Source organism: Chanos chanos, chromosome 4 (genome assembly GCF_902362185.1).
Source record: "Chanos chanos chromosome 4, fChaCha1.1, whole genome shotgun sequence".
Taxonomy (NCBI): domain Eukaryota; kingdom Metazoa; phylum Chordata; class Actinopteri; order Gonorynchiformes; family Chanidae; genus Chanos; species Chanos chanos.
The window spans coordinates 51,848,767-51,863,190 of record NC_044498.1 but is presented as its reverse complement, the minus strand read 5'-3'; the positions used below and the strand labels follow the sequence as shown (position 1 = coordinate 51,863,190).

The window sequence follows — 14,424 nt, the reverse complement described above, 5'->3', positions numbered from 1 at the left end:
CCTTCACCTGTCAGTCAATGCCATGTTTCTACAGACAGAGACAAGAAAGGCAGTAATGTCAGATGTGTCATCTTCAATTCAGCCAAACTCTGAGGAGAGATTCAGACTCCTACAGAAAGGGAGGGGGGTCCTATATAGATAAACGTGTTCAGGGCGCGGGGGGGGGGGGGTCTTGTGTAGATAAACATGTAACATGTTCAGGGTTCTGGGGGGTGGGGGGGGGGGCGGGGGGTACCTGTATAGATAAACATGTTCAGGGTTCTGGGGGGGTACCTGTATAGATAAACATGTTCAGGGTTCTGGGGGGGGGGGGGGTCCTGTATAAATAAACATGCTCAGGGCGCTGACAGAATATGCTTTTTTTTTTCAAACACACAGTGTTTGCTCTGCTTCAAACAGAGGGGAATCTATTCGTTGAAGGGTGTGTGGATCTTTGTGATGGTCAAGCATGCGCTCAGATGCAAAACATTACCCCCCTCCTTCCATTACTGTAGTAGATATGTCCTCCAGTATCAGTCAACTCAAACATCGACCACTCAGACGTCAACCAAAACCTTCCCTTTGGGACCAGGATGCTGTGCAGTTGCTATCTGTAATACATAAGCAGTATAAGGGACATTTGTAGCATTGAACTCTGTTTTTGGGGGGGGGGGGTGCAAAACATAAATGCAAAAACAAATCCAGGAAGTTCAAATTAAATTGTCATTGAAGTACATCAGACTTTAAAATTAAAACATTTAGTAAAAAAAAAACCCTTGTTTGAAAATAACACATCTATTTTTGGAATTATAAACGCAGTTGCTAATGTGGTATTATGTGCACAGTTTGTATATTGTCATGAGCTGAACCTGGAGGCCTCGGCAGTCTGCTCCTTCACGCTGGAATACTAAACTCCTGTCTGGAAGCGTTCAATAAGTCACACTGATTTGTTCTCATACAGCAAACTTTTCAAGGATTCCTGCTGTTTCAAAGAGTGTAATAAATTCTGGATTGTGGCTGTAAGAAATATATATATATTTGCTTCGTTCATTCTCTCTAACATCTGCCAGCCCACCGCTGATGCCAGAACAGAAGAGGTTTTTTTTTTATAACCTTCTCAGACACTCTCCCCAGCTTACAGAATACACGACCGCAGATACTTACGCTTGTCCACAGCGGAGTTTTAAGCCGACAAATGTAGTGATGAACAAATGCAGGCTAATTGCACCCTGAGTCCATCTTTAGGCAGTCTGTCCCTTACTGACCTCACCCGCCAGCCGTCACAGGAAGCACCGTCCCTGGCCTTCTATCTCCTCCACCCAGGGAGGAGACCTGCAGAGACCTCCTTCCCTGCCCCCATCCTCATCATTCACCTCCCTGATCTTGGGTTAGAGCCCAGAGGAGTTCTGGGCCTGTCCGTCATCAGATGAGGGATAAAGATGGCTGACTCACCTCACAGCTCTGACACGTGGAATAGAATTTAGCTCGTCTGATAACCGCACTCTCTAACGGGTTTAACTGTTGGATTTATTCTACCTCCTGTCAGTCAACATTATCCTGACTGTTGGGAGTATTGGCACATCATCATGCAAAAAAAAAAAACAACAACATTCACCTGTCAGACCTGAACATGGACTTCCTGTTTTTTGATGCTTCACTCTGGTTCTCTGTGGGAGTTTCTAGATCTAGCTAAGGATCTGCTGACATGAGGTTCTCCAGTGGACAGACTGGACCCAGTGGACCCAGTTCGCCAGCAGGGTTCTGAGAACGTGGTACATGCCTCCCAGCACGGCTCACTAAAGCAGAGTAAATATTTTAGGGCTCAGACATCAAGTGAAACAACTGCCTTGAGCCCCAGTCACCTAATTATTTCTCATTTTAAGCAATTAAGAATCCTCCAGAAGAGTGTTAGAACATTTCCATATGTCATATTCAGATTTTATGATTTTCAATGTGTACAAAAGTGAATAAATTATAATGTGCAGAGAAAAAAATGCTTGATCAATTTGGCACTGTGTAGTAATGTTTATTTAACAAGCTAAAGTAACACGCAGCCAAAAAGTTATTTCCAAATTCTTACCCAAACGGATCATTTCACCTTGGCAGCGTGCAGGCGGACTCTCTGAGAGGCAGATTTACATTTGCCATTTCGTTTCATTTCATCTCATTGTTTTTTTTCCTGCCTCATAAATATACAGAACTGTGATTCCGCAGCCTCGGCTCGTACAGAAACGATGAGTTTCATGCGCTGTTACTCTTCTCTTTATGAAATATCTTTTAGTTACAGCTGTTGATTCTCTGGAGTTTGTCATTGATTTCTTAATGAAGCCCAGTCTTTGAAACACAGACGCAGTTAGCCAGACGTTGGCGTGTCGCCATTTACTAAAGCTCCAAAGCTTTTTCTCCAGACCAGGGAGAGACTCAGCATTCCAGTCTGTTTCCAGTCTGTTTCCAGTCTGTTTCACAACTGCTCTCCTCTCATTGGCTCCTGGCCCTTGCACTGGACGATGTTTATTGTATTGATCCTGGTAACTGGAATATCAATTAATAGAGATGTTCCCTCTGTGACAGATGTGTTTGTAGTTGCACAGTATAGCAAGGCGCTCTCTATGTGAAAACCGATACAACGTATAAAAGCCTTGCTCTGCTGCAGATTCACCACTGCTTCAGTTTTTTCCCCTGTACCCAGAGGTTGTGTTGGCTTCATAAGGTGTGTGTGCGTGCATGCATGTGTGTGTGTGTGTGTGTGTGTGTGTGTGCGCGTGTGTGTGTGCGTGTATGTGCAAATGCATGTATGTGTGTGTGTGTGTGTGTGTGCACGCATGTGTGTGTACGTGTATGTGTGTGTGTGTGTGTGTGTGTGTGTGTGTGTGTGTGCACGCATGTGTGTGTACGTATGTGTGTGTGTGTGTGTGTGTGCACGCACGTGTGTGTGTGTGTGTGTGTGTGTGTGTGTGCACGCATGTGTGTGTGTGTGTGTGTGTGTACATGTGTGTGTACGTGTGTGTACGTGTGTGTGTGTGTACGTGTGTGTGTGTGCGCGCGTGGTAACCACAACTTTTTCAACATCAGTTTTTATGATGTCGTGTTCATTCTCATTTCAGGGGGAATGAAAAGTGACAGTTGGAATTGTAAAATATTGATTCTTCACAGTAAAATCTGTGAGACCACCCGTGGCGGTGTATACTGCCTGGGGCAGGGGCGGGGGGGTGAGGGGCCGGCGTGTGTAGTGTTTGTGCCAGACCCGTGTTTCCCGTACACACTGCCTGAGGAGAATGTGAAACAGAGGCAGGTAGCAGCTACTACTGGAGCCCAAGTATTCCAGCCCAGCAGATCCTGGGAGGGAGGGTCACTACACTCTTTTGTGCACTTGGAGAAGGTTTTTTTGTTGTTGTTGTTTCATTGTGTTTGGCAAGGAGCTGAGAGAATAGCTCAGTCTCTGAGGGTGTTTTTTGACCTGATATCAGCAGTTTTTAATAAGCAGTGAAACAGCACATCAAACACGGAGATCTGACCCAAAAGCCTGCACAGAGACACCTGACCCAAAAGCCTGCACAGAGATCCCATCCAAAAGCCTGCACAGAGACATCTGACCCAAAAGCCTGCACAGACACATCTGACCCAAAAGCCTGCACAGAGACATCTGACCCAAAAGCCTGCACAGAGACATCTGACCCAAAAGCCTGCACACACATCTGACCCAAAAGCCTGCACAGAGACATCTGACCCAAAAGCCTGCACAGACACATCTGACCCAAAAGCCTGCACAGAGACATCTGACTCAAAAGCCTGCATACACATCTGACCCAAAAGCCTGCACAGAGACATCTGACCCAAAAGCCTGCACACACATCTGACCCAAAAGCCTGCACAGAGACATCTGACCCAAAAGCCTGCACAGACACATCTGACCCAAAAGCCTGCACACACATCTGACCCAAAAGCCTGCACAGAGACATCTGACCCAAAAGCCTGCACAGAGACATCTGACCCAAACGCCTGCACACACATCTGACCCAAAAGCCTGCACAGAGACATCTGACCCAAAAGCCTGCACAGAGACATCTGACCCAAAAGCCTGCACACACATCTGACCCAAAAGCCTGCACAGAGACATCTGACCCAAAGCCTGCACAGAGACATCTGACCCAAAAGCCTGCACACACATCTGACCCAAAAGCCTGCACAGAGACATCTGACCCAAAAGCCTGCACAGAGACATCTGACCCAAAAGCCTGCACACATCTGACCCAAAAGCCTGCACAGAGACATCTGACCCAAAAGCCTACACAGAGATCCCACCCAAAAGCCTGCACAGAGACATCTGACCCAAAAGCCTGCACAGAGACATCTGACCCAAAAGCCTGCACAGAGACATCTGACTCAAAAGCCTGCACAGAGACATCTGACTCAAAAGCCTGCACAAAGACATCTGACCCAAAAGCCTGCACAGAGACATCTGACCCAAAAGCCTGCACAGAGACATCTGACTCAAAAGCCTGCACACATCTGACTCAAAAGCCGGCACAGACATCTGACCCAAAAGCCTGCACAGAGACATCTGACTCAAAAGCCTGCACAGAGACATCTGACTCAAAAGCCTGCACAAAGACATCTGACCCAAAAGCCTGCACAGAGACACCTGGTCCTCACTCGTGTCCCTCTGCCTCTCGCCTCTTGGCCAAGGGTGTGAATGAAAGAGTGGAGAGGACCGGAGAGTGCTGTGGAAAATTTTGGGTGCCCTAAACGGTTTGGTTTAATTACAATAGGAAATTACCTCATTTCATACATTTAGTTTCTGCCTGACCAAATCTCTGTAGAACTGCCTTATGGCAATTGTTAAAAAGAGCTCTACAAATTGAATTGAAGCGAATTAAATTGAACTGAATGAAATGAATACAATGCTGTTATAGGCTACTGCTGTCAGGCAAAGCTGGGTCAGTTTTATTCTGGTCTATTCAGTTCACAAACCAACAGGACACATGTAGGTTAGGTGTACCTGCCTCTTACACACACACACACACACACACACACACACTGAGTATGGAGAGATACAGATTGGACCTATATGTCAGTGCTCCAGGGTAGAACTATGTAAGGGTCTGTGGATCTCGTACTGAGGAGAGAATAACACAACAACAAGTTTTTAAATCTGTTCTGTTAGACCTAATCTTCTCTCTGTGTTATGTGTAATAGATTTACATTTCTGTGTTCAAACACTGCATTATAGTATTAGAGTATTATAGAGTATTAGGGTCTTATAGAGTATTAGAGTATTATAGAGTATTATACCTTGTCTCTCATGGGAGTGTGTTAGTCTGTTAACTCTGTCATCCTGTTTAGCTAATCCACATAAAAAAGAAAAAAATCCTAAAACAAGCCAATAGATAACTTGGATAACCCCAAGTAATCCCCCATTTTAATTAAACAAACAAATAGAAAAATAAATTAAAATTCTCATGTTCTTTGCTGTCAGCCAAGCAACGCCTCATAGTTCTGTTCTGAAACTATACGGAGTGAGTTGTTCATGTTGTGGTCATTTGATTTGAGAAATAAGCTGTGAAGATCCGTCATGCCTTCATAAACCTGCAGCTGATTTTACACTGGTGGATACTGGGTGGAGCTTGTGAGTGCTGGAGGTGCTGATGTTTCATTTGGACTGTGTGTTTGAGGAGGTGCTGGAGGTGCTGATGTTTCATTTGGACTGTGTGTTTGAGGAGGTGCTGGAGGTGCTGATGTTTCATTTGGACTGTGTGTTTGAGGAGGTGCTGGAGGTGCTGATGTTTCATTTGGACTGTGTGTTTGAGGAGTGTTTCTCACAGGGCTTTTCACCCCCCGCTCATTAACTCCCCATTTTCGGCTCCCGGCAACCGCTGATTAAAATAATCAATAATGTTGAAACAGCAAGACTGTGTCTCCTGTGTTTTTTTTTTTTCTCCAGGCGCCAGTTTACTGCTCCAGGGCAATATTTTCCTAATGAGAAAAGCTTCAGGAATTAAAAAAAAGGAGAGAAAACAAAAAAACAAACAAAAAAACCTCATGAATAAACAAAATGTCAGTTTGATTTGAGACAAAGACTGATGGCACTCAACCAGTGCGCAATAGTTCTGCACACTGCCTTTCCTCTGTTAATTTCCCCATCAGAATTTCAGATTTCTCTCTCTCTTTCTCTCTCTCTTTTTCTCTGATTCTCAAAAACCCATTTCCCGCCTAAAACTGTTTCTCCCTGTGGGAACAGACAGTTCTGCGATGAGTGATCAGTTTGTTGGTGTCACAGCCTGCACCTCATTTTGGACTTTTAGTTTGATATGTCTTTGTGCTCTTGTTCTGTGTCTGTCTCCGCCCCTCACCTGTTCCTGTTTGTCTCATTATTAACCTTGTTAATTTCAACCAATCCTGTTTTGCCCTGTTTAGTTCTCCTTCTATTTAAGTCCTAGTGTTTGCCTTGTACTTTGTCTATTGTTGTTTGTGTTTTGAGCACACTGTTATGTTGCGCCTTTTTGTTATCGGTTTTTGTTCCAGTTTGTACTTGTATTTTGATCTTCTTTTTAAGTAAAGTCCTCTGTTTTGTCACCTTCATCATCGTGTCTCTGCACTTGGGTCCTGCACCACACCACCAGCGTGACAGTTGGGGACATAACAGACATGAGCAGGGTCATCAGGTGAACATTTGCCTACTGCCACTTTTTTTTTTTTCTTTTTTTTCACTGTCTATTTTAATCTGATTTGCACCTGTTCCCAAGATTTCACATGAAGCCCCCAGTTTCTATGCAACACTAATTAAACTACCATTTATCATGTTTGCACATAGGTCTTAGCAAAAGAATGATGAACAATATGTATCTATAGCAGTTAATTGCATATTAAATTTTAAGGGCATAGACGCTTTTTCTCTCTCTTTCTCTTCCTCTCTGTTCCTCTCTCTCTGTTCAGTTCAATTTGCTTTACGGATATTATATTGGTTCACAACATTATCAAAGCATTAAAATAATGAAGATCCAGTATTGCTCTCTCTTTCTCTTGCTCTCGCTCTCTCTCTCTCTCTTTCTCTTGCTCTCTCTCTCTCTCTCTCTCTCTCTCTCGGTCATACACACTAAGAAAAGCGAACCATCAGAGCTCTCGGGTCTCTGAGCTTATTTTAAAAGACTTTGATGAACTGGGTGATGTCATTGGCAGGTGAGACACAGTTCATGACTTAATGGTTTCTCCTAATGATGAGACGGAGGGGAAACCCAAAGCTTTGCATTCAGATGAATCTTTTAACAGCAGTGTATAAAAGTGTCTTTAAAAGGACAGCCATTAACAGAGTCACACACAGCATTAATCACTTTAATACTCACTGAGGACACGCACACACACACACACACGCACACACACACACACACACACTCTTACTAACGCTAGAGACAGCAGCACACCGACGGTGAGAGACTTCTCAGTGCCAGTGGAAGGCCACTGCACTTCAGTCAGGCTGAAGAACTGAATGGTTTATATGAATCGGAAAAAATGAGATTCATTGATTGCATAAATAAATAAATAAATAAATAAATCGTCAGTCATTTCCTCCATGTTGTTCAGGTGTTTGGCAGTCATTGGAGGCTGTGTGTAACTCTGTTAGCGGGCGTCCTTTTAAAGACACTCTTATACACTGCAGTCTTTCTCCCATTCTCTCAACAGAGCCCATCCTTCAGTGATTTGGCTACTGTCAGGCTTCAGTGACAGACGATACAATACTAGACTGAGTCATTCTCACTGAGGCCGAATCACAGTGAAGACAATGCAAAAGAATAATAACTCAGGTGTGGAACAGACAATAACAGTCCTTCCCCTGGTTAGAACGGCCTGAACTTTGGCAGACAGAACAAACTGAAGGACTTAGACATTCTCTGAATCTCAAAGAAAAGCAAACAAACAAAACATATCTATTAGTTCTGTGGCAGTGACTAACATGTTTAAGCGTGTTAAATGGCGGACTGCTGTAGAATGTTCTGGGCTGAGGCGAGGTTGAGGAAGAGGAGCGGGGGTGAGTGGGGATGTTGTGAGTAAGATGCTGCAGCTCCTCTTCGCTCTCTAATCAGGACAGGATCCCTGCTGCTTTCCTCTGTCTGGTCCGGGTTCCCGTGGCGACGCACTGCCACTCCGCGTGATGTCATTCTTAAGAGCAGCTTTGATGAGACCCCGGCGATGGGGGGTCTGACAGAGTAACAAGCTCAGACAGGACCCTTTATCTGTAACGTCAGTACAGACCTGCTCCTGGACTCACAGAGAAGAAGGGCAGCTCACGCTGTCATTAACATTCAAGGCAAAGTTCACCCACATACAAACACGGGCCCATTCCTCTACATAATTAAACACTATGTATATTGTACATTTAAATTTACTTAAATGTTTAAATATAAATATATATATATATTATATATATATTTAAACACTGTTATTTTTAAATATACATTGCATTTATCTCAGTTGATTCGAATCTACCGGTGTTTTTGTTGTTTACCTTTTGTAAGACTGTCAGGGCTTGGTTTTCATGGGCTGACTATGTGGTTTTAGCTTAGCTTAGCTTAGCTTAGCTTAATTTTCTCTTAAAAACCAACAGTAAAGGTTACCTCCTCACTCACTTTTACTGGTAACGAATGGGAACAGTATCAAAAATAATACGAACAAGAGAAAAGCCCTCGTTTTTACTCTCTTTGACATTTTAAAAATCATTTATTTGGAATTTTTTTGACAAAGCAACAACTCTTTTGATTTACATAAATAGGGTTGCTAGATTGTTCCTGTGTAATTTTATGTTACAGTTACGATACGACACAAATATTTATGTAAGTGTTTAGCAAGAGTGTCCCAGCCATGTGCACAAGCATGAGGCAGCCATATGCCCAGTCCTGAAGTCACTATCAGATTCTCAGACTTGGTTAAATTGTGGTTGATCCTTTATACGCTTGTCTTTTGTTCCGTCTCTGATACTGTGTCTGAGGACTGTGTTTTACCGTTGCTTTGTTTCGTGCAGTGTGAGGTCTAGTGTCTAGCGTGTCTAGCGCGGGGTGTCATCATCGCGGACTTCTGTCGTACAGGGTCTCCTGTCACGCCAGTCACGCCCCTGTCAAGAGCCGTCAACGGCATCTGTCACACGACCGCTCGTCTTTAGCGCAGAGAGATCGAATTAAGATCTGATCGTTATCTTCACCAACATATGACCAGCGCACAGCGGTGTGGCTATAGAAAACAGCCAGCCAAAATTACCTAAGACAAACGGAGTGAGAGAATTTTCTGTCCTTCAGCTCATTTTTTGGCTGTCAATCACACGTTTCGAAAAAGACAGCTCGTTTTATTACTGCTGCCAACAGCTTTTGAAAACGGTTTGGGCCGAAGGGAAGTGTGTTCTGTGTTTTCTTTTCCGCTTAAGAGGAAAAAAGAGCAGGACCAAAAACTGCTCAGACACTTATGAAACCATATGGACTTCATTTTTTATACACACAGCAAGATAAAGACATTAAATGTTTAACATAAACTGTTTCGTGATATTTATTATCTGTGTAAGGTATACTTATCATAGTATATGTTTTGTGTACAATGTAAAAGCAACTCATGATAACTTCATCTCCGTTAATATCTTTTTTTAAAAAAAATGTTTTTGTATAATATGGTTTGTGAAATCAGCCTTTGGTTTTAGACACATAGTATGAAGACCTTTGACCCCACCGGTGATTTGGCCGGTGAAGAGGTTTCCTGTTTTCGCAGCGTGATCTGTATCAGTAGGCTGCATGAACTAACCGTGTCTTAACCCTGCTTAGTTCCATCCTACACACACCAGCATGTGTCTGAGTGAGCTCAAAGGCTCTCGGCCTTAGACAGAAACACGGGCTAATTAGGAAACAAAAGACTTCAGCCTACGTGCTGTTACCACATGTAAACAGCCATGTTTCTATGTACTGTTAACACATCTAAACAGCCATGTTTCTATGTACTGTTACCACATCTAAACAGCCATGTTTCTATGTACTGTTAACACATCTAAACAGCCATGTTTCTATGTACTGTTAACACATCTAAACAGCCATGTTTCTATGTGCTGTTAACACATCTAAACAGCCATGTTTCTATGTGCTGTTAACACATCTAAACAGCCATGTTTCTATGTACTGTTAACACATCTAAACAGCCATGTTTCTATGTACTGTTACCACATCTAAACAGCCATGTTTCTATGTGCTGTTAACACATCTAAACAGCCATGTTTCTGTGTGCTGTTAACACATCTAAACAGCCATGTTTCTGTGTGCTGTTAACACATCTAAACAGCCATGTTTCTATGTGCTGTTAACACGTCTAAACAGCCTCACTGCTTAGCTCACGAGTGGAGGTCCTCGGTCTCGTTATCAGCTCCTGTCCCCACAAACACTAAATCATACAGTCACATGGATCTGGTCCCCACAAACACTGAACCATGCAGTCAAACTGATCAGGTCCCCACAAATACTAAATCATGCACTTAAACTGATCTGGTCCCCACAAATGTGGAATAAGACTGTCAAACTGATCTGGTCCCCACAAATAGTGAACCACGCAGTCATACTAATGTGTTCCCCACAAACACTGAATGACATCTTTAAAATGTATTAGTCCTCACACACATTGAATTAGACAGTCAAAGTACTCTGGTACCTACAAATGGTGATTCAATCAGTCAAACCTCTGGTTCCTACAGACACTGAATTATACAGTCAAACTGCACTGGCCCCCATAAATACCCAATCATGTAGCCAAATTTCTCTTCTGTCCACAAACACTGAATTAGACAAAGCTCTCTAGTCCCAGCAAAACACTGGATTGTTCAGCCTATTCCTAACACACACTGGAAGAGCACAGGCATCGTCAGCTCCTAGACAGGTCCTGTCTTACTCTGCTGTTTTGGGTTTTTTCGGCATATAGATCCATAGTGTACAGCACACTGTGACCACATCTTTCCAGTGGAAGGTCCCTAAGTCTCAGGACTCATTCAGATCTCAGTCTCTCCTTCCAACACAAGCCAGTCACGCCAATGTGATACAGAGAGGGAACAAATATCAGCCTTGCCCTAAAGCCAGTGGCACCCCAAATGACATTTCTCCTGCTAGATCACTCCACACATAAAATATTCAGTTCTTAATGGTGCCAATTGCTTGGACACATCGTAAAGGAACACGCTTGCATCCACTGAGAATGCCAATGCTCTCTGCTCACTGACCATTTTACATCTCTTTAAGTCAGTGGTGTGAATGGGGACAACCTCTCCACTGGTCCATTTCAATGACAGAGACGCAGAGAGAGCAGCAAGAGAGCAAAATGTTCTCTTTCCTGTCTGAGACATGAAAAAATATCATAAATATGAATACAGGTAATTTATCACACTGATGCTCTCCACCTCCGCAGAGCTAAAAAATTTGTGGGATGTATGTTCACGTCGATATTTTGTATTTTGTAAATTCATCTGAAGCTTGTGTGTAAAGACCTTCAAATGTCCAAAGCGGGAAAAGACATTTATCTTTGAGTGATGAAACCCTCCACACCCCTTAGTGTGTGGTGCACAAACAAACCTGCTGACTGCCAGTATTTAAGAGTCAAAAGACAAAAATATACGGAGAGGAGAATGGACCACTTCTCATAGACATGTTAAAAACAGCATTCAACAGGAAGCTGTAAATGTCTGTACTCGCATCTATAGTTAAAACAACTGAACTGAGATTACCGGAAAAAAAAAAACAAAAAGACAAATCACACGAATCTCCGAATGGAGAGAAAAGGCTCCGTGGCTGAATTTCAGGTTCTTATCATTCAATGTTCCTTTCAATACAGGCAGTCCCCGAGTTATGTACGTCTGACTGACGGACAACTCATACTTATAAACAGACGGCCATAAAGCCTCTTATATTAAGAATTTGAGTTAAATACAATGGTTCGTAATGACGAATGCACGCACTACTTTGTGACACTCGTGAAAACATTGCATGGCTTCAGTGGTTCGTTGGCTTGAGGAAGGAGAACGCCGTCTGCCATTTTAAGTTGGACCACGTTGCCATTAACACTGTGTATGTACCTGTTCAGACCTACCTACTATTTCGACCTAAAGACAGACTTAGGGAACGGATCTCGTTCATAACCCCGGGGACTGTCTGTATTCCTTTCATGAAACTTGCATTTAAATGTATCAGTCACCTTGAAGCCAGTGTGACTTGGAGAAGTTCCTTACTCCCCTGGAACAGTACTGTAGGAGCCTGGATAGCTCAGTTGGTAGAGCATCAGACTTTTAATCTGAGGGTCCAGGGTTCAAGTCCCTGTTCAGGTGTTTACCTTTGTTAGCTAAGTAAAGGCTGATTTATACTGCTGTGCAGAACCTACGCCATAGCCTGACGTGCACTTCCCGGGAAAACGTAACTGCACGCCGCGGCAAAGCAGACCACAACAACTGTGACTGGACCCAATCAAGGACGGCTTAACTGAGGAAGTCCATAAATATGAACATTTGTACGACTCTTCTTCACCACGGTACAAAGACTGCCAGACGGCAGCAAATTCATGGACAGAGATTTCTACAAACATCGGTTTGGACATCACAGAATGTACAAAGAGACTGAAGAACTTGAGGGACAAGTACGTTCGCCTCTGAAAAAGAGTCACTGCGTCTCAGTCATTTCAGTAAGAGTAACTGTTGCTCAACATTGATTAGCTCCTACTCCTACTTTATTCATTCAGTTTCAGTGGTCGTTGTTTGAAGTACATGAAGAAACTCAACACAGTGGCATAGCGTTTTGTAAGCGACGCAGACACACCAGCCCAGAAGTATAAATGCTCACAGCAGCGGAGGCCACTTGCGTAGGCTACGGTGTAGGCTCTGTGTAGAGCCTATGCAGAAGTATAAATCAGCCTTAAGACATCTTACTCTCATCTCAGAAAGTGTTATCCTGTTAGTACATGGGTTACTGGAACATTAGTTTGTTGAAAACAGAGGTGAGTGTGAGAGCAGCATTATCCAAACGCTTTGAGTTAAACTTGGGCTCTGGTTAGCTGATGCAATGTTTACTGGCAACCAGACAGTTTAACTACCTGACAATTCAATGCTAATTAACTGCTGAACAAACAGACCTCTTGTTTGAATGAGTCAATATCTTTCATCTTTCATCTTTCGTCAATATCTTTTGTACATTTTGTCTATAATATTTCCTCTCTTGTTTCGTCTGAATAGCTCAGTTGGTAGCGCTTCAGACTTTTAATCTGAGGGTCCAGGGCTCAAATCCCTGTTCAGGTGTTTTCCATTGTTACCTCACAAAAATGTGCTTTCATGCAAACCATCATCTACAAGGAACAAGGCTGTTCTGGCCACATTCCAATTATACTTCATGGTCTGTCACTGTTTACAACACCAATACTGAGGTCCAAACACTGCTTTTGATCAGTTAGTCCGTAAAAAAAATAAAAAATAGAAATGACCATTAAAGCTCCACTGGCCAAGCAGTTTCATGGGTGACTGGTTAAAGACAGTGACTTCACGAAGCAGACATGTTAGATTATGCAGGTTGTTTATGAAGGTATCAACTTTCTCTCTACTGCACATCAGCACAGTTTTGTCCCGGTCATATCGAGCGAATGAACAGAATTTAGATCTTTAGAGTGTCGAGTGATTATCTGCACTGAATAACACTGCCTTATACAGCCACAGAGCATGGAGCACAACTCTTCTAATCAGTAGCGATCCAGTACCATACAGAGCCATCCCTCTCTGAAGCTCTGCTTTTGACAGCCTCTTTCGAAAGTCTATAAAAAAAAAAAATTGGCCAGTGAAACAAATTGTCATTATCGGACACAAAACAAGCAGGTTCTCCTCAGGGAAACTTGGGCTATGGCAAATTAGAGCAATATTTAAAAGCAACAAAACAAAACTATACTTAGTCAGCTATTCGTGCTGATCATCTTCTAAAAATATGATTTCTCTGGATGTTTTTCAGGTGTCTAAACGTACACATGATTGAAGAATCTTTCATTTGAATATTATTGGTTTTACATATATATAAAACTTCCTTCAAATTATGACTGAAGATGTTCACAACAGACCTGGCAGCTGACGTAACATGGCTGCATGAGTCGTCACCACACTGGGATGAGTGTCGTTAAGCCAAACCTTTTATTCTCTCACAGGGGCTGGGGGTTTTTTTGGAGGGGGGCAGGGCTTGTGTTGTACGACAAATGCATGGAATCATCTTACTGATGAATATACTGGATGAAACAATGAATCATAGCCATTTTTCTGAGCCTTTCATCAAATACCTGTCATAGCGTGTTTACACATGAGCAAATGGAGACTGTCACCCAAATGACTCCCAAATGTCCTGTGTTTAGAAATACAAGCATGTTTTGCCATGACTCGAGCCTACTTCATGTTATATGTTCATGAGAATTTGTGTGTGT

The 14,424-nt window shown here is 43.0% G+C and overlaps 2 non-coding genes across 2 annotated transcripts; both read left to right on the top strand.

Moving 5' to 3' along the window:
- Window positions 1-12,234: 12,234 nt before the first annotated feature.
- On the top strand, window positions 12,235-12,307 carry trnak-uuu (transfer RNA lysine (anticodon UUU)). The gene has a single exon. It is a non-coding gene; the product is annotated as a tRNA-Lys (tRNA).
- An 887-nt stretch (window positions 12,308-13,194) lies between these two features.
- Window positions 13,195-13,267, top strand: trnak-uuu (transfer RNA lysine (anticodon UUU)). The gene has a single exon. It is a non-coding gene; the product is annotated as a tRNA-Lys (tRNA).
- Window positions 13,268-14,424: the final 1,157 nt, after the last annotated feature.